Below are 20,879 nucleotides of genomic sequence, written 5' to 3' on the forward strand. Positions count from 1 at the left end.
AATTAAAAGTAAAAAACTATTAGCATCAAAATATACTTAAAGTAACACAAGTATTCACCATGCAAAATGGCCTTTTTCAAAATAGCATATATTAATTATACTATTGGGTAATAAATATTCAAATCAAATTTATTTATATAGCCCAATATCACAAATTATACATTTGTCTCAGTGTGCTTTACAGACTGTACAGCATGCGAAACCCTCTGTCCTTAGACCCTTGCATCGCACAAGGAAAAACTTCCTAAAAGATTCCTAAGCCAGCCCTAGCTATAAGCTTTATCAAAAAAGAAAGTCTTTAGCCTACTCTCAAATGTAGAGAGGGTGTCTGCCTCCCAAACACAAACTGGAAGCTGGTTCCACTGGAGAGGAGCTTGATAGCTGAAGGCTCTGGCTCCCATTGTACTCTTAGAGACTCTAGGAACTACAAGTAACCCTGCAGTCTGGGAGCGCAATGCTCTAGTTGGTTTATAAGGCACTATGAGATCTTTAAGATATGCTGGAGCCTGACCATTAATTGCTTTGTAAATCAGGAGAAGGATTTTGAATTCTATTCTGTATTTTACCGGGAGCCAGTGCAGAGCAGCTAATACAGGAGTAATATGATCAACTGAAGAGTCTTAAGCGACTTTTTGGGACAACCTGGAAGCAATGAGTGCAGTAATCCAGCCTTGAAGTAACAAATGCATGGACTAGTTTTTCTGCATCATTTTGAGACAGGATGTGTCTTATTTTTGCAATGTTACGTAGATGAAAGAAGGCAGTCCTGACGCCAAGATTCCTTAAAGTGGTGTTGGAGGCCAAATTAATGCCATCCAGAGCTTCTATGTCATTAGAAAATGCGTTTCGGAGGCATTTAGGGCCAAGTATAATAACTTCAGTTTTGTCTGTGTTTAACATCAAAAGGCTGCTAGACATCCAAGTTTTTATGTCCTTAAGGCATGCTTGAAGTTTAGCCAATTGATTGGTTTCATCTGGTTTAATTGATAGATATAATTGGGTATCATCCGCATAACGATGAAGGTTTATAGAGTGGTTCCTTATAATATTGCCCAATATATAAGGTGAATAGAATCAGTCCATGCACAGAACCCTGTGGTTATTGATGCATTCATGTGTACATTTCTTTAATGTAGCAGTTAGTAAAGGTGGAGCTCATTTTTATATATTTATTATTACTTTATATACTGCTTAGTAGCTTGTGAATGTCCCCTTGGGAATTAATAAAGTCTTATTAATAGGTTGTAATAATATCATAATTAATTTGTGTTTTGTTCAAACATTATTTCTATGTTATTGGATTTAAGTGGTGTTACTATTAATTAGTAAGCTTGTGTGTGTGTGCGTTAAGTGTGGAGCTAGATCTAGGAGATGATTAGCGTAGCTTAGCATAAAGACTGGAAGCCAGGTGAAACAGCTAGCCTGGCTCCCACCCTACCAACACTGTGTAACTCCCTCTAAGTTGTTGTTTTTGCATTTCTGCTTGTGTATGCATTAAAACACTCGATATAACATGTTAATCTGTCAGTTTTTGAAAGGTGTTGGTGGGTGTAATATTGAAGTTTGGACAGACTGAGCCAGGCTAGCTGTTTCCCCCTGCTTCCAGTCTTCATGCTAAGCTAAGCTTATTGCGATTCACTCTTTCGAACTATACCTTCAGTGAGGAGAAATATATTCTAAATTCATTAACTAAAAAGGAGAATGAAGGGCCAGTGTTTCTTCATTGTCAGATACATTTAAAGGAAGGATAATTGATCTTCAGTGATAGCTATGATTAGCTTTGTTACAGGAAAGGAAGTTTTCAGTTAATTATTTATCAGAGGATCCAAATAAATGTGAGTGTTTCGTATCTAAATATCTGATAGACAAGTTCTGTTACTCAATATGTTGCAAAATAATTTTACACAATGAGAATTTTGATAGATAATTATCAGTAATGTGGATATAATGATTAAGTGGGTAAAGGCAAATAATAGAACAGCTAGAACAGTCTGATAAGTTCAGAACATTTCACTTTACTACAATGCAGCCTTTAAAACAAGGAAAAGACAACACTTGTATAGTCTCAATATCTAGTCTCATATCACAATATCAATATAATATCTGTCCAGCCCTACATGTGACTGGTTGTAGGACTGAAGGCCTTATTGGTGTCTGTGCTAAGACTTGCACCAGAACAATGGCGACTCATCTGACCAATGAGCAATTTTTAACCTGAATGGAGAAAGAGTTGCAGAGACATGACCCATTTCCTGTTTGTGGTTTCCCTGCCAACTGTGTCAGAGCCCAAATGTTCTGAGCTGCAGGAATGTTGAAACTATCCGATCAATACTAAAACAAATTAATTAACCAATTTAGCTAAAATGCACTGTAACATCAACCGTAAATGACGCATGTGATCTGGATTCAAATGATACTGTATACTTTCCACTAAAATTAACTGCACATCTTTGGGTATAAACTTTGCGATCCCAACAGGATACTGTAAATCGTACAATGTACATCACTCCCGAAGCTTTTTGCAATTTGGTATAGCCAAATCCAGCCAACTAACAAAAATAATTGGTCCTCTAAAGAAAGCTTTCAAAACTTGAACATGTATTTTCACAAATCCACTGTAGATTTTTGTAACCACAACTCAGAAAACCGGATAACTATGATCTTGTTGTGCTTCTATGTGAAGAGAAGCATGTAAACTGCAGCTATAGTGTAGTACTTGTTGTCATGATCTGGTTGTACTTTGTGATTACTGTTTTATTTTGTAAAGTTCCCTCCCCTTGTGTCATGTCTTGTTTTACTTCCTGTCTGTGTGTTTTTCCCTCCCCCTGTGATTGTTGATTTGATCCTCCTGTGTCCATTCTCCCTGCCCTTGTGTCATTGCCTTTCTTCCCCGGCTGTGTCTCGTTCCCTCGTTTAGTGTCTGTGTGCATATATCCCTGTCTGTCCCAGTGTTGCTTGTCGGTTCGTCGTCCTTGTTACACCCATGTTCCTTCGTGCTTCCTTCGTGCTTCCTTCGTGCTTCCTTCGTGCTTCCTTCGTGCTTCCTTCGTGCTTCCTTCGTGCTTCCTTCGTGCTTCCTTCGTGCTTCCTTCGTGCTTCCTTCGTGCTAGTGATGGGCAAATTAAGCTTTTGTGAAGCACTGAACCACTTCAGCCAATTGTTTTGAAAATAGGTTCATTACTTGAAGCTTCAGGTACAGTGACATCTACTGGCGAAATGCAAGGCTGTAGGGGATTTAAAGTATCTTTGCCTTGAAAAGGCTTACTAGTAGTGGGGGTTGCCGTTAATGATAGTATAACCAACGATAGACAGGAAAGGGGATGAAATAAGGACTCAGCCTTAGTATTTAGTGATGTGTTCTTTAACTATGAAAGTTTTCCTAAAATTAGATTTCAAAAGTCGAAATATATCACCTTGTTTACAGTATCCCAATATATCGCAATACTGTACTAATACCCCCGTATTAGTACGGTATTGTATCATATCGCCAGATTATTGCCAATACAGCCCTATGTAATACTAGTACTAGTATTGATACTGTTGTAGTACTAGAGTAGTAGCAGTAGTGTACTGTGCCTCGTTTTGCATCAGGCTGTTTTAACAGTACATGAATAATATAATAAACTAGAGACCATTTTGTGATGGAGTCACTCCGTTACGCCAAATCGGGCCAGGGTGTAAAGTGCGGGGACCAATGACTTCTGGTACCCTTGTTCGGACCGCTCCCATTTTAGAACTCAGGTTGCAAAGCAATATCGGTATATAATAAACAACTTTATTAAAATAATGTTTTATTTTAATAAAGTTGTTTATTATATACCTGAATGTAATTTGTACTTTATGTACCTGAATTCAAACACAGATTTAGTTCCATGACTTCATAATTTGACCTGAATAGATTGTTTCACAAACACAAACTAACATGCTGATAACATACTGTATCTTTCTAAGTCAACAACAACAACAACCCTTTCATTCGACCATAAATGAAGTAGTTCACTGTTAAACGTGTGAGCTCAACCTATCAATTATATCTCTAATCTTTTAGTGTAACACAACACATTCACAAGTTTATTCAGTATGAGTCTTTTTTTTAATTATATTAAAATATAAGTTTCCATGACAACTGGTAGATTCTGATCATCATCTGCTAATGAAGATCATGTGATGAGATCAAAAAACCTGCCGAATGTCTACTTAATGGACCTTGAGGTGAGATTGTTATGTCAGATGCTGTCAAGAATGAACTTTGAAACTAATCTTTTCATATCTTTTCTGTTCGGCAGTTCTTGTTATGTGAGTTTCTTTCCTCTGTCCCCATGTTGATGTGTTTGTTGCTGTAAAGTAAACAAAATCATCTAAAATGTCAACTTCTCCGGAGCTTACCTTGTAGTACCTACATAATTTAACTGTTATGTAACTCACAAGCCAGGAGGTAGGTTCCCACATGGTGGCATTGATCTGCTTATCTCACAGTAACAACCACATTAAGACTAAATAAAGATATCTTTAGGTCCACACGCAGGAAAAGTCCTGACTGCCTCATTAAGAGCCTGCTGACATTAGTTGGATCCCTGGAGTTAACACAGCTTTGTGTTTAAATCCTCTGCTCTCTGGTGGCCTCCTGCCCCTCGCATCCTATCTACACGTATTTCAGACTGAGCCTATCAGTTGTCCTCTACATAGCCTGTTCCTTTTTGTCCAGCAATGACTTGCACTTCCACTCAGCTTAAGACCACTGAAACCACAATTGTTCCAGTGTGTCATATCCTGTAAGGGATAACATTATACTGGATAAAAGGGGAAGAGAGGAAGTCTTGAACCATTTGCACATCATTTCCAACAAAGTCTTACATACAGCAATTCACTGAAGTATAATAAACAATGGACTCATTAAGTTCGGTCTTTTTTTGCAGAGAAGGGTTAGATTTAGCTAGTTTGGGCACTTATGGGGAATATTCACTAGTGAGTGTGTTTGATCTTGCTCAAAGCAGTCAATGGACTCTCTCCGCTGTGTGCTCTGTTAAGAGAAATAGAAGCACATGTTATGCAAGGAAGAGTTTTTAACCAAGTCAGAGGCTGTTATCCAGATGTTAGTCATAGCCTTTTTGTGCTAGTACTGACATGGAACTTTCACTTTGTTATTAATGTGTGGATGGCGGAGCTGTGATACACATTTCCCCACAAAGTGCACTTACTTACGCATTACTTGTTCAACCAATTCAGCTCATCTTACTTTTTTGTAGGTGCTAGTGTTAGTGCATCACATATGAAACACAATAGACATAATTATCACACGTGGAGCATCATTTTACATAGACAGTAGACATGTGGTAACTTTGCATGATAGAGGCGAATGTCAGGGTTTTTAACGTTAAAAGCTACAAAGCCTCAAAATCAACAGAAGCCAGTAAAAGGTTAACAGATCATCAATAAATAATACTGTTAATAAAACAACTAAAAACAAGTGTAAGTATAACGCTTTATTCTTTTCCTTTAAACTCCAATCTGTTGAAAACAGTTAATATTTCTATTAATATTACAGTCATATTCCATATTTTAAGGCTTTGCATGATGCATATAGTGTATGTCTATGTTGCGTGTTTTAACTAGTATCCTACCTGTCATGACTGTGGATTTGTGTTACTGTTTTATTTTGTAGAGTTCACCTCCCTTGTGTCATGTCTTGTGTTTACTTCCTGTCCTGGTGTGATGTCCCTCCATCGTCAGTGTCTGCCTCGCCCCTGATTGTTTTCACCTGTTCCCACTCACCTCTTGTATAAATTGTCCTGTCTCCCCTTGTCGTCTGTCAGTTCGTCTTGTCTTATCCTTGTCATAGCATGTGTAAGTTCCAGTGTGTCAAGTACCTGTGTGTTTTTTTCAGAGAACATTGTTTATCCTCCTAGTGAGCGATTTGAGTTAAGATTTTGTTTTACGGAAGTAAAGTATTGTTTTTTCACACTTTACCATTGTGTCCGGAGTCGTGCGTATGAGTCTTCCTTCCCTGTGTCTGAGGCGTAACAGAACGAACTGACCAGAATGGACTCAGCCGACTCCAAAAGACTTCAGGACGCCCTATCACTCTGGGGCGTGATGATCCAACAGCGTGGGAATCAGCTGGTATCAGTCAGTCGAGGAATCCAGGACTTAGCAGACTGTCAAACAGAGTTCCAAGCCTCTGTTTTCTCTGAAGTACACCTCCTGACAACACAGATGCAACAGCTCCTCACTCACCTGCAGATTGCTCCTCTAGTGAAGTCACCCGCTGCAGGTTCCTCTTCTCCTGTCTCTGTTCCTGCTGCCGGGCCGCGGCAGACTCCAGTTCCTGCTGCCGGACCTCCGCAGACCTCCGTCCCTGCCGCATCTCGAGACCGCACTCCATGCTTTCACCTGGTACCTCGAGACCCCAGTCCCTGCGTTCTCCTGCCCCATCGAGACCCCAGTCCCTGCGTTCTCCTGGCCCCTCGAGACCCCAGTCCCTGCGTTCCCCCGGCCCCTCGAGACCCTAGTCCCTGCGTTCCCCCGGCCCCTCGAGACCCCAGTTCCTGCATTTCCCTCAACCCTCGAGACCCCAGTTCCCGTGTTCCCCTTGACACCTGAGACGCCCGTGTTCCCCTTGATGCTCGAGACCACCATGCTCCCCCTTCCTCTTGAGACCCCCGTGTTCCCCTTGATGCTCGAGACCCCTATGCTCCCCCTCACTCTTGAAACCCCTGTGTAGTCCCTTGACTGCCGAGACCCCCATGCTCCCCCTCCCTCTTGAAACCCCCGTATTCGCCTTGATGCTTGAGAACCCCTGCTCCCCCTCACTCTCAAGATCCCCGTGTTGTTCCCCCCGACTGTCGAGACCCGAGTGACTCCGGCACAGCCTCCAGAGCGGCTCCGCCGGCCTTAAGCCCAGCCTCCAGTCCGGCCTCCAGAGTGGCACTGCCGGTCTTCAGCCCGACCTCCTGAGCTGCTCCTCCGGCCCCCAGCCCGGCCTCCCCAGCAACTTTACCGGCTTCCAGCCCGGTCTTTCCGTCGGCCTCCTGAGTGTCTCCGCCGGCCTCCATTCCGGCATCTCCGCCGGCCTCCTGAGCGGCTCCACCCGCCTCCAGCCCAGCCTCCTGAGCAGTTCTGCTCGCCTCAGCCCGTTCTTTCCACCGGCCTACTGAGCCATGTTGGCCCCCTCCTCCCGCCCTGCTGATTTTTCTTTTTTGTGATCTTTCTTTGGGATGTCTGGGATCCGTCCCTTGAGAGGGGGGTTCTATCATGACTGTGGATTTGTGTTCCTGTTTTATTTTGTAGAGTTCACCTCCCTTGTGTCATGTCTTGTGTTTACTTCCTGTCCTGGTGTGATGTCCCTTCATCGTCAATGTCTGCCTCGCCCCTGATTGTTTTCACCTGTTCCCACTCACCTCTTGTATAAATTGTCCTGTCTCCCCTTGTCGTCTGTCAGTTAGTCTTGTCATAGCATGTGTAAGTTCCAGTGTGCCAAGTACCAGTGTGTTTGTTCAGAGAACTTTGTTTATCCTCCTAGTGAGCGCTTTGAGTTAAGATTTTGTTTTATTGAAGTAAAGTATTGTTTTGTTTTTTTTACACTTTACCATTGTGTCCGGAGTCGTGCGTATGAGTCTTCCTTCCCTGTGTCTGAGGCGTAACACTACCTGATTCTGAGCACCATCCTTTTCCGTTAGTTACCTGTGTAGCTAATGTTTTATAATAAAACTACACATGAACAGATATTTTTAGTCATCCCTTTACTGTGTACCGAGGTGACGCTGTATAAACCGCAACAGTAGCTAAAGCATTGTAGCCAGTAAGCTAACGCCAATTTATGTTAGCTAACTATAACATGTAAAAACAACAATTCCACATGTAATATCGCACTTAAAAGACAATTGACATTTTTTGGTAAGATAAATGGTTGAAACTGCAATTACCTAATGTAATTAAATATTTATTTCAGTTTCTATGTCTTGTTATTCTCCAGTATCAAAACATATCTAAGTTTCAGCCTTTTCCCCATTTCCTGTGCCAGTGTAAAAGCATCTGAATTAATTACAAAATACATTCCTGAGTAGTTAGATTAGAACAGCTGGTACCTGATATTTACTGTAACGTGCCCTGATACTGTATATAAGCAAGCTAGTATATCGGTTTAAATCTAATCTCAGTATGAGACAGCCTTTGTGTGCGTGTGCGTGCGTGTGTGTGTGTGTGAGTGTGTGTGTGTGCTAGTTGAGAGAAATGCTCAAACCACTTAATCCCATTCATCCGTAATTAAAAGGGATTTGAGCCGCTGCCCTCCTGCAACGTCTGGAGATAAAAAGCTGATGATGATGTTCTGTCAGGTCTAATGATGCGCACTAAGTGAAGTCGTGTGGGTGCTTAACCCTGAGGTGCAAACACACAAATTTACCATACGTTAGTATGTGTGTGTCTGTGTGTGTGAAGACAATAATGTGAGGGGATTCAGGAGAATAGACATTGGAGGGATTAAAACAACAGTCGAGTGGAGTGAAGTCGTGGGCGTGATTATTTTAGCTTATTTTAGCAAAGTTTGCTAGCTCTCAAAGTTAAACATATGCCTACAACCACCTCTAAAGCTTATTGTTTTAACATATAGGATGTATTTAGTGATCTTAAGAGGTGTTAGCAAGTGTATTTTTTAGCTTTGGAGATAGACAGACTAACTGCTAGCTATTTCCCCCTTCTTCCAGTCTTTATGCTAGGCTAAAATAAGCTAATTGTCAGCTCTACAAACAAATGAGGGTGGTATCAATCTTCTCATCTAACTCTCACCAAGAAAGTGAATAATCTTATTTCCTAAAATGTCAAATTGTTCCTTCACATTTATTTAAACTAAGAATGCTCAGACTACTATATTAGTTTGATTGTTTTTCAAGATCAATCTGAGATGACGTATTAACAGCATAAGAAAGAGCAGAAAAAATGTATTAATGAATCTTTAAGCCTCTGATAATAATTAGAATCAAACAATCTGACAAGAGAAAATAATTTCCCCCACCACTCTCAATCATCATGTACTGTAGAACCACTGTTATTGTATATATTATATAAATATAATTAATATTATATATTAATCTTCATAATATCCTCTCCAATGGATGATGGATAATAGTAAATCATATTAGTTAATGTGATTTACTGTTTTTTTACTTACGGGAACTTAAATGTGCACCAAAGCATGTCTATCTATAATATATAATATAAAAGTATGTAAAGTTAATAATTACTATCTGTACTTCAGTACAAATTTGAGGTAGGCTACTTATACTTTTTGTTTTCATGCCACTTTTCAATTCAAAAGGAAATATTGTACTTTTTACTCACCTACAATTATTTGAGTAAGATTTTGAATAAAGGGTTTTTACTTAATATAGTATTATCCCAGTGTGGTATTTTGGGATCCGAATTCTTTTTCTACTACTCGTGTCAAGTTTTAAAATTATTCTTTTGTATAAAAGGTGCCAACACAGTACGCTATGAACAGTAGGCTACATCAGGTATTGCTAGAATTAGCATTAGCATACAGTGTGAATGCGTGTGAAGTTTGAGGTAATACATCAAATACTGAATCCACTAATGAATCCACTCCACCTGGTCATATTAATACTCACATTCCTCGAGGTACTGGCCGAGGAGGTGGAGTTGTGGCCATATTTGATGCAAACCTCTTGATCAATCCTAAACCTAAACTAAACTATAACTCTTTTGAAAGCCTTGTTCTGACGCTCTCAAACCCAACATGGAAAACAATAATGCCAGTTTTATTTGTTACTGTGTACCGCCCTCCTGGTCCGTATTCTGAATTTCTATCTGAATTCTCAGAATCTTTATCAAGTTTAGTCCTTAAAACAGATAAAGTAATTATTGTAGGTGACTTTAATATTCATGTGGATGTTGATAGTGACAGCCTTAATAATGCATTTATCTCAATATTAGATTCAATTGGGTTTAGTCAGAATGTACATGAACCAACTCACTGTTTAAACCACACTCTGGACAGTATCAATATCAATATAATGGAGGACTCCAATGCTAACTTTAGTCCCTCCCAAATTAATCATCTTGTTGATAGCGCTGCAGCCGCACTGCAAATAACACTCGACTCTGTCGCTCCTCTAAAGAAGAAGATCATAAAACAGAAAAAGAAAGCTCCATGGCTTAATTTACAAATCCACAAACTAAAACAAAAGTCGAAAAATCTTGAAAGTAAATGGCGTTCCACTAAATTGGAAGAACCTCGTTTAGTCTGGTTAGATCATCTTAAAACGTATAAGAAGGCTCTCCGTAATGCCAGAGCAGCTTATTACTCTTCCGTAATAGAAGAAAATAAGAACAACCCCAGGTTTCTTTTCAGCACTGTAGCCAGGCTGACAGAAAGCCACAGCTCTACAGAGCCTTCTATTCCTATATCTCTCAGTAATGACGACTTCATGAGCTTCTTTAACCATAAAATTATAATTATTAGAGACAAAATGAATCTCCTCCTGACCTCAATTGGTAATGACTTAACTTCAACCTCCATCTGTAACTCCTGAAATATATCTAGACTGTTTTACTCCAATCAACCTTAACCAACTAACTTCAACAATCTCATCGTCTAAGCCATCAACCTGTCTTTTAGACCCGATTCCAACTAAACTGTTTAAAGAAGTTTTACCCTTAATTAACACCTTGTTATTAAATATGATCAACCTTTCTCTATTATCTGGCTACATACCACAATCATTTAAAGTAGCTGTAATAAAACCACTTCTTAAAAAGCCTAGTCTTGATCCAGAGATTTTAGCAAACTATAGGCCGATATCTAACCTACCCTTTCTCGCTAAGATCCTTGAGAAAGCAGTTGCAAAACAGTTGTGTGATTTTTTACATAATAATAGTTTATTTGAGGTTTTTCAATCTGGATTTAGAGTTCATCATAGCACAGAGACGGCACTGGTGAAAGTTACCAATGACTTCTATTGGCATCAGACAAAGGACTTGTCTCTGTTCTTGTCTTGTTAGACCTCAGTGCTGCTTTCGACACTGTTGATCATGACATTCTACTACAGAGACTGGAACATTGTGTTGGCATAAAAGGAACCGCACTAAGCTGGCTCAAGTCCTATTTATCTGAGCGATCTCAATTTGTATATGTTAACGATAAATCCTCCATCACAGCCAAAGTCAGTCTTGGAGTCCCGCAGGGTTCTATACTTGGACCGATTCTATTCACCTTATATATGCTTCCTTGGGGCAATATTATAAGGAACCACTCTATAAACTTTCATTGCTATGCGGATGATACCCAATTATATCTATCAATGAAACCAATCAATTGGTTAAACTTCAAGCATGCCTTAAGGACATAAAAACTTGGATGTCTAGCAACTTCTTGATGCTAAACACAGACAAAACTGAAGTTATTATACTTGGCTCTAAATGCCTCCGAAACGCATTTTCTAATGACATAGAAGCTCTGGATGGCATTAATTTAGCCTCCAGCACCACTTTAAGGAATCTTGGCATCATCTTTGATCAGGATCTGTCGTTTAACTCCCACATAAAACAAATCTCAAGGACTGCCTTCTTTCATCTACGTAACATTGCAAAAATAAGACACATCCTGTCTCAAAATGATGCAGAAAAACTAGTCCATGCATTTGTTACTTCAAGGCTGGATTACTGCAACTCATTGTTATCAGGTTGTCCCAAAAAGTCGCTTAAGACTCCTCAGTTGATCCAAAATGCAGCGGCACGTGTATTGACAAGAACAAGGAAACAGGATCATATTACTCCTGTATTAGCTGCTCTGCACTGGCTCCCGGTAAAATACAGAATAGAATTCAAAATCCTTCTCCTGACTTACAAAGCAATTAATGGTCAGGCTCCAGCATATCTTAAAGATCTCATAGTACCTTATAAACCAACTAGAGCATTGCGCTCCCAGACTGCAGGGTTACTTGTAATTCCTCGAGTCTCTAAGAGTACAATGGGAGCCAGAGCCTTCAGCTATCAAGCTCCTCTCCAGTGGAACCAGCTTCCAGTTTGTGTTTGGGAGGCAGACACACTCTCCACATTTAAGAGTAGGCTAAAGACTTTCCTTTTTGATAAAGCTTATAGGTAGGGCTGGCTCAGGTTTGCCCTGGATCAGCCCCTAGTTATGCTGCTATAGGCTTAGACTGCTGGGGGACACCTCCCTTCTTTCTTCCTTCTCTTCCTCTCTCCTCCCCTCCCTCTCTTCTTCTCCCTCTCTATCTGTATGCATTTATGTAAATGTATGTTACTAACTCATCATCCAGGGTATCATCCCCAGAGTTTCTATGTCTCTCATGTGGCAGGTTGCCACTGATAAAGTTTACGTCAGGATCAGGAATCGTGGCTGCGCCTGCTGTCCTGGTCCTGCCGGACACCGGGAAGCCTTTTTGACATTTTCCTGGATTCATCCAAACTTTCTCTTTTTCAACACATCATTTTCTGTAAAATGTTGTATTTGTACTATGTTGTTTATCCTGTACATACGACATCTATTGCACGTCTGTCCGTCCTGGGAGAGGGATCCCTCCTCAGTTGCTCTCCCTGAGGTTTCTTCCATTTTTCCCCTTTAATTATGGGGTTTCTTTGAGGAAGTTTTTCCTTGTGCGATGCGAGGGTCTAAGGACAGAGGGTGTCGTAACCTGTACAGTCTGTAAAGCACACTGAGACAAATGTATAATTTGTGATATTGGGCTGTATAAATAAATTTGATTTGATTTGATTTGAAAGACTACTCGAGCAGTAACATATCGGGTCTCTCTCAGATAAAAACTTCTAATAGTATCTGCCAAAACAATAGCTTTGCTTTCTTAACTTCACCAGCCTGCTTTTTTTTTTGTCTTGTAAAAGCTTTTGACAGAAAGATCATTGATGAGTCACAGTCTGTTTGTACAACAGGTCATGAGAGACTGAGCCAACTATCAGTGAATGTAACCGGTGAGAACACACAGTTCGGCTCTGGTCTGAAGTTTACTAAAGACGTGAAGAAGAGATACGAACAGACTGAACCAGATTATAATCTGGAACAGTTTTTCACAGTGTCATGTTTGATTTAATACTGTGTCAGATTCATTAAAAGCTTTTTATTACCAGCCGTGAAAGCAACTCTGGTATTGCTTTTACCTCATGAGCCTGTGCGTGTGTGTGATCATGGCAGAATGTGCTCCTAGAAAAACACCAACTGTAGCAAGAACGACCACAGCAGCCGTTTTAAGTAGTTTGCCAGATGTTTGTATTTATGTCTGTCTGTGGACAGATTTTGTAACAGCGATAGTGTAGCAACTGTGCAAGATGTAGTCATGAAACTTGACAGGTGTGTAGTTGAGAGGAAAATGAAGGCTGAGTTCGAAGATGGATGTGGTTCGAGAGCGGTGTAAGTATGAGGGTAGGAAGAGGGGAACGGCTCTATTGCCCCCCCTTTACACTCCTGGCCTGATTTAGCGTCATGACTGGTGTGATCCATTACATTACATGTCATTTAGCCGACGCTCTTATCCAGAGCGACTTACAGTGAACTAACTACAGGGACAGTCTCCCTGGAGCAGCTCAGGGTCAAGTGCCTTGCTCAGGGGCACAATGGTGGCAGCCCTGATATTGAACTCACAACCTTCCAGTGTTGTATTTGGATGCTGAACCACTGGACCCTCCGCCAACACATCATCATCATGATCCCATCAAAGATGTAGTTTATACTGATATATTATATGATACTGTGAAGGTGCTTTTGGGTTAAAACCTGTTTTTATTAGATAATAATACAAGCTGTAAGGGTAGTAGCAATAACACAATAGTAGCGTGATTATAATAGTAGTATCAGTCAAATAACAGTATTATTATATACTATTTAGTGGTAATAGTCCTGTTGTAGTAGTAGTAGTAGTAGTATCAGTAATAGTTTTACTAGTACTGTGGTAGTATCAGTAGTGGTAGTCCTATAATAATAATAATAATAATAATAATAATAATAATAATAATAATAATAATAATAATAATAATAATAATAATAATAATAATAATAATACATTTTACTTGTAAAGCGCCTTTCGTAGCTAGAAGCAATCTCAAGGCGCTACAATACAAAACAACAACAACAACAACAACAACAACAACAGACATAAGGTTTTAAGGAAAGGCTTTTGTGAAGAGAAAGGTTTTTAGGTTCTTCTTGAAGGAGTCGGTGGCCTGTGGAGCCCTCAGGTGTTCTGGGAGGGAATTCCACAGGTGAGGAGCGGCTGAGCAGAAGGCCCCATCGCCCATGGTGCGGAGCTTGGTCCTGGTGGGGTGGAGTTTTTTTAGTGGAGCGGAGGTTGCGTGTGGAGGTTTGTGGAGGGAGGAGTTCCTTGAGGTATGGAGGAGCATTTCCATGTATGTACTGATGGGTGAGAAAGGAGATTTTGTATTCGATCCTGAATGAGACAGGAAGCCTGTGGAGGGAGTGGAGAATGGGTGTTATATGATTATATTTTCGCACCCTCATCAGGATCCTAGCGGCGCTGTAGTAGTACAGTTAGTAGTAATGCTATTAGTAATATTAGTACTAATATTTGTTGTTCTTAATGTGTCCAAATAATTCCATGAGGGATGGGTCAATGACCTGACACGAAAATAAAATATGAATTTATAAAATATTCACTCAGTAGTAGTAGTAGTAATAGTAGTGCCATTACAATCATTAGTACTATTGGTAGTCCTGTTGTAGAGTTAGTAATACTAGTCCTGTAGTGGTGGTAGAAGTGGTATATATATATATATAATATGTATATATATATATATATATATATATATATATATATATAGTAGTCATGAGTTACAGTAGTTAGTGTAACAGTAGAAGTCTGGTACTTCTACTTCTACTGTACTTCTACTGTACTTCTACTCTGCAGTAGCAGTATTATGTCATGTCTCCGCCTCTCTCCTGCTGGTCACATGTAGAGCTCTCTGTCCTACAAACTTCTTCACATGGCTCAGAATCACACTGCAATCTTCACTGTGTGTGTGTGTGTGTGTGTGCGTGTGTGTGTGTGTGTGTGCGCGCACGTGTGTGTGTGTGCGTGTGAGTGCGCACGTGTGTGTGTGTGTGTGTGTGTGTGTGTGTGTGTGTGTGTGTGAGTTTCACTGCAGGCCTACTCTGAACATGTGACTCCAGATATATTTCAACAGTTATATAACTCTGATCTCTCTCTCTCTCTCTCTCTCTCTCTCTCTCTCTCTCTCTCTCTCTCTCTCTCTCTCTGTCTGTCTCTCTCGCTCTCTCTCTCTCTCTCTCTCTGTCTGTCTGTCTGTCTCTCTCTCTCTCTCTCTCTCTCTCTCTCTCTCTCTCTGAGTCTCTCTCTCCTAGGATCTTAATAAGGACTGGTTGCATAATTTGGGGGTTGGGGCGAAAGGAAAGGTGCTCACTTATTCACTGCCAGTTAGACTCTAAAGTCTAAAGTTAACTGGAGGCATTAGATAAAGCTGGTTTCATGGGATCTAATTCTCTCTGTGTATGAGTGACACCTTATCAGTGATTGAAAACGAGCTTGGTATTTATTGACTTCAATATAATAATAAATAAAATAAATAAAAACACTAAGATTCTACAGCCATTTAAGCGTACTTTGAGTTATTAGTCACAGCAACGCTAAATGCTAACGTCAGCATGCTAACATGCCCACCATGACAATATTAGCATGTTGGCATTTAGCATGTAGTGTTTTAAGCTAGGTAGCTTTATGCTAAGCTAACCATAGGTATTCTTAGAATGCTAAGCTAAGAATAGGTATTCTTAGCTCAGCATAAACATAAGATAAAATAATGACAAGTTTGTATTTTACTGGGTTGTTATTTGCTGGACTGTTTCTTGGCCGGCTATATGTTATGTTTACACTTTGGTTTTAGACACAGAAAGTTCTGGTTTGGTTTGTAGACCTACATGTTTTTAGATTTCTGACTCCACCCCAGTACAATGAAGGTGAATGGAACTTCCTCTGTGGTGCTAACAGCATTGAAAAATGCACACTTTATTTGGTAGGAAGTAGTTCCAGTGTAAATAAAACCAAAACTATCTACATAACTAGATATCTCCAGAGGTAAATGACTAAATGTTATTTGGATGAACCGATCCTCTAATGTGAGCCATGGAAAATAGCTTCCCCTATCAGGACATCATGATAATGACAGCTGATCCTAATCCGGTCTTAAATTCTTTTTTTAGCTCTTTTATTAGACAAAGGAGGAAACATTTTATAGGAGCAACAGTTACGTCACCAGATGAAGAGAGTGTCTCTTATCTCTTCCAACACATTTCCTGTTCAGGCTCTGGCGTCATGGTCTTTCCCTAGATCAGCATGAGTGGCTGCACTAGTAGTAGTTCAAGTACATATATTAACAGGATTTATTAGTTGATTCAATAGCAGAACATCTTCAGAACATGACTCCTTCTATTGTTTGGAAAGAGTCCTGTTGTGCGCTCACATGAAGACGGCAGCGAGTAAACATTAATCACTGCATGATCCAGAATTTTCCTGGAATTGTCGTAAAACTCAGATTTATGGCTATGAGAGAAGTCGAGAATGTCCATAGTTGATAGATGTGGCGTCAGAAGCTGCACGCCGCCCACATCGACAATCATCCTTAATAACTTGAGCTTTGTTCTCCAGATGGTGAGAGTTAGTTTTAGTGTTTTAGAGTTTAGAAGTGGAACAAATCTCTAGAAGGTTTGATGTGGCGTATTGTCATAGATGCGATCGGCCAAAATCTTTATAGTGTCTGACCTAAAAAGGTCACATTTACCGGAAGTGGATATTTTCAAAGCGGTGAAATGATTCAGATTCTTCCCTATCACCTGCTGTAAAAGTCAACAGTCACAATTCAACCTGAAGTCACAGTTGTTTTCCCCCATTCCAGACCTCCTAGGTCACGTCTGGTGATGTGCTCATGGACGGCTGGTTCAATGTTTGGAAAAACAACTAAACCACAAATTTGGATGTCATTTTCATGTGCCACAGACAGATAAAAGGTTTTGGTCAATAGCCATAAAAACAACTTATAGACACACAGACAAAATAAAGTATATGCTGGGTGGGTCTACAGGTACATTTTATAGGATATGGTGACAATTTTTGACCAGAAAACGCTAAAACTGTGTACTCTTCCATAACTGATTCCTTATTCAAACTAAATTACAATATAGATTTGTAGATAGACAACCATGACTACTATGTATTTTAGTTTGTATGAATGTATGTTATTTATGATTACATTATCATCTATTTTGCTATTTGTTTACTTACGTTAAAAAAAAAAAATATAGTATATACGCATGTATTAATATAATTTTAGTTTTGTAAAACCTATCTTGCTGATTTTATTTTTTGGGGGGAATATAAACGTGGACAACATGCAAACTTGGTATTTAACACTGAATATATTATAAAGCTGATAAATTATTAAGAAAAAACATATTCAATGATGCAACAAATATAATTATATTAATATATAATATATTAAATGCATCAATTAATTTTTTTGGCCGTTGTGGGCAGCGTAACATGCTGTAAACACAACACTCATATATACATATATTACAACATTGCAAAGGTGAACGTGTTAGCAAACAGTTGCGTACTTCCACAACTCACAGACACAGAGCAACAACATCAGTTATTTAGAGCAGGGGTCACCAACCTTTTTGAAACTGAGAGCTACTTCAAGGGTGTTGAAGGGCTACTTGTTTGATACAAACTTCCTGAATAACATAGTTGCACGGTTCACCTTTAATGATAATATTATCATTAATAATCATAATAACTATTCATACATGTAAAGAGACTGTCTGATCACAATGATTTACCATGGTAGGAAACACAGATATATTTAAACATGCAACATTATTTATTTATGTTCTCAATCTATTCAACATTTGAAAGTCAGAGTTATCACATCTCTGATATGTTTGTAAATATCTTTTATTGACAGTTTTGTATGAATGAGGACATTTGTAGCATTTTGTTAAAAATGCTTCAAATTAGTACAAAGTATCACTTCTGTAAAAAAATTAAGGAAATCATTAACTGTCACATCTTCAGATCATATCCTGTTTGTACAAACACTAACTTTGTAAAATCGGAACCTTTCTTCTCGTCTTTTAACAGTGTTTTCAATAACCATCATTGCACCTTTCAAGACCTCTCCGTCCGAAAAGACTTTCTTGTTCTTTATTTAAAATGTGCAGCTCTAAATGAAGCTTCCGTTGCTTTGTGTGACTTGTTCCCCGACCTCGTGAAAACAGATGCTGCTGTCCAAAGCTTTAACTCCCGGCTTGTTCTGCCCGCAGTGCTGCCAGCTGGGTAGTTAGTTAGTTAGTTAGCATGGTAGCTTTGTGACACGTAGCGAAGTGTATCCACAATGTGTTGATTTAAATAAAAAAAACAGCAAAACAATTAAATACAAATTTTAGACGGAGCTTCATGGTGACTAGTGCTATTTTTAGAACATGGCCTGCAGGCGACTCACGTAGTCCCTGTGGGCACTTGGTCGCGGGCACCGCGTTGTCTACCCCTGGTTTAGAGTCACCGGGTCACCTGATGAATGTAAGTCCAAAACGTACTGTCTTTTAGCTCTGTTTTTGGTCTCCAACAACTCCTCAGGTATCTGTCTCTTTAGCTGTTTAATGTTCCATGATGTTCACCAGCTGATCACTGCAGTTTGGTGCTGATCAGGTATAGTGTACAGTGGGTATTATCAACTGTCTTCTTCGACAAGTAATGATGCTGGTGAGAGTAAACAAAAAGAGTAAAGCTGGGGGCCAGAAAACAGGACAAGTTGCTCCTTTACCAACCAGAAAACATGAACACAATGTGGGACTGAATAATAAAGTGAAACAAAATGCCACTTCAATCTGATTATCAGGCAAAAAGTCGCTTTAAACCAGCACTTAGCTGTTACTGTGTGCGCTCATCAGGCTACAGCAGAAACCAGGTCAACTCAGAATCCCAACTGGAAACAGACTTTATGTTTATGTTCACTTTGTCCTTGAGTTCTCAGTCTGTCTGCTGCTCATTAAAATGCAGATGGAGTACATTTATCTTTTAGTGTTTGCTTTTATTCGACATAAAGCGTAAATCAGACTTTAGGTTAAAGAAATACTGCTTATAGGGTAGCTGCTTCCCATAAGGTGAACAATATATTCACGACTGGGCCATTAACATGAACACAGGCGATGTCCGTCTGATGAATTTAAGATAATAAAAATGTTGTACTTTTTAATTTATTTGCAATCACAAAGAATAAAGAAATAATAAAACATTTTAAAAAACGTTTCAGTTATTAAATGCCTGAAACAATGTGACATTACATTTGGCTAGAGTAACAAGTTTTGTGTAGTGAAGCAACATTCGAGAAACAGACTTGTGGTACGGCTCGACTCAACTAGACTCGTTTTATTTTGGGTTTTTCATTAAGAACAGTTGTGGATAGTACTTAGTAACTTCAGCTGATCTGATACTAAAAGGTGATGTTGAAACACTGCCGTCAGTAGCACGTCACAGGACATCCTGCACAAACCCGGTGTTTGACAGAAATGTCCAATTGACATCATGCTTTCCACAGTTTGAGCTATAGCTGGAGCTAATTACATCAACTCATTGCATCATCCTCTTCTTCTGCAATGGTTGAAATGTTTAAATTCAAACTAAACTTAGCAACACTAACTGTTTATCTTGATGTGCTCAACACCTAATATTCAAATGATGGTAGTGGATGGAAACTCACATTAATTTACATTTTCTTTTGCTGATTTTTGGGAAATTCTTTTAAAATTTGTGTTACATTTGGATGGAAACTGGGCTATATATATGTCACCCCAAGGTTACTACTAGGTCGTCCTCAGACGGGCCCTCCATCGGTGCTTCCAGTCATCCCGATCCTCCATGCATCTGGCTAGCTCGCCAGTATTTTCTGCTCCCGCATCTTTCCTGAGTACATCCACGTATGTTATTGCGGGACGCCCTCGTGATCGGTGCCCGTATGTTGGCTCCCACAGCACAAGTTTGCTGGCTGGCAGCTCTTGGTGTCTCTGGCAGTGACCTGCCAGCCTCATTCTCCAGATCGCTGTTTTCTCACCCACCCTTAGTGCCCCTCCATACAAGTGCGTGTTGGTGACACGCACTGCTGTTGGTGCTCATCTTTGTTGATGCCAAGTACCACACGCAGCATTCTCGTGTAGCACCCATCTAGGGATTTCTGCAGGGTGGGCTTCAGCGTCCAGCATTCACTGCCATACACGAGAACAGACTCCACTGTTGCATGGAAGAAGCTGAGTTTCATTTGTCGGGGGAGGTTGGAGTTCCACACACAGGTCATGCCATTCAGGGCCCTCCATGCATGCGCCTTCCTCACTTTAAGGTCTTGCTCGGACGAGTTGACCCACAAGCCCAGTTATTTGAAATCATTGACTTCCTTTAGAGCAGTGCCTCCTGTTGTTTTTAGAGGTGGATGGTCCGGGGGGATGTTATATATGCTGTGAACTCAGTTTCCTTGGCATTTAGCTGAAGGCCAACCTTGGCGGACTCTGTCTCCACTCTGCCCAGGAGTTCTTGTGCTTGCTCTACGCGGTCAGAGACCAGACTGATGTCATCCGCATAGTCCAGGTCCGTTAGGACTAGAGCGGGGTGTCGTCTCGACCTCCTAGGTGTTATTGTGAGGCCGAGTTCTAGCTCCCGTCCACTGATGGCCTTCCTGAGCGCATAGTCTAGGACAGGGGTGGCCAACCAGTCAGAGGTTAAGAGCCAAAAATGTTACTATGTTACTGCAAGGAGCCACATCATCCAGTCACAGATGTGCACCGCCCCCCCTTCTCTCTTTTGTTCTCAGCC

This window comes from Cottoperca gobio, chromosome 3, assembly GCF_900634415.1.
Source record: "Cottoperca gobio chromosome 3, fCotGob3.1, whole genome shotgun sequence".
Taxonomy (NCBI): domain Eukaryota; kingdom Metazoa; phylum Chordata; class Actinopteri; order Perciformes; family Bovichtidae; genus Cottoperca; species Cottoperca gobio.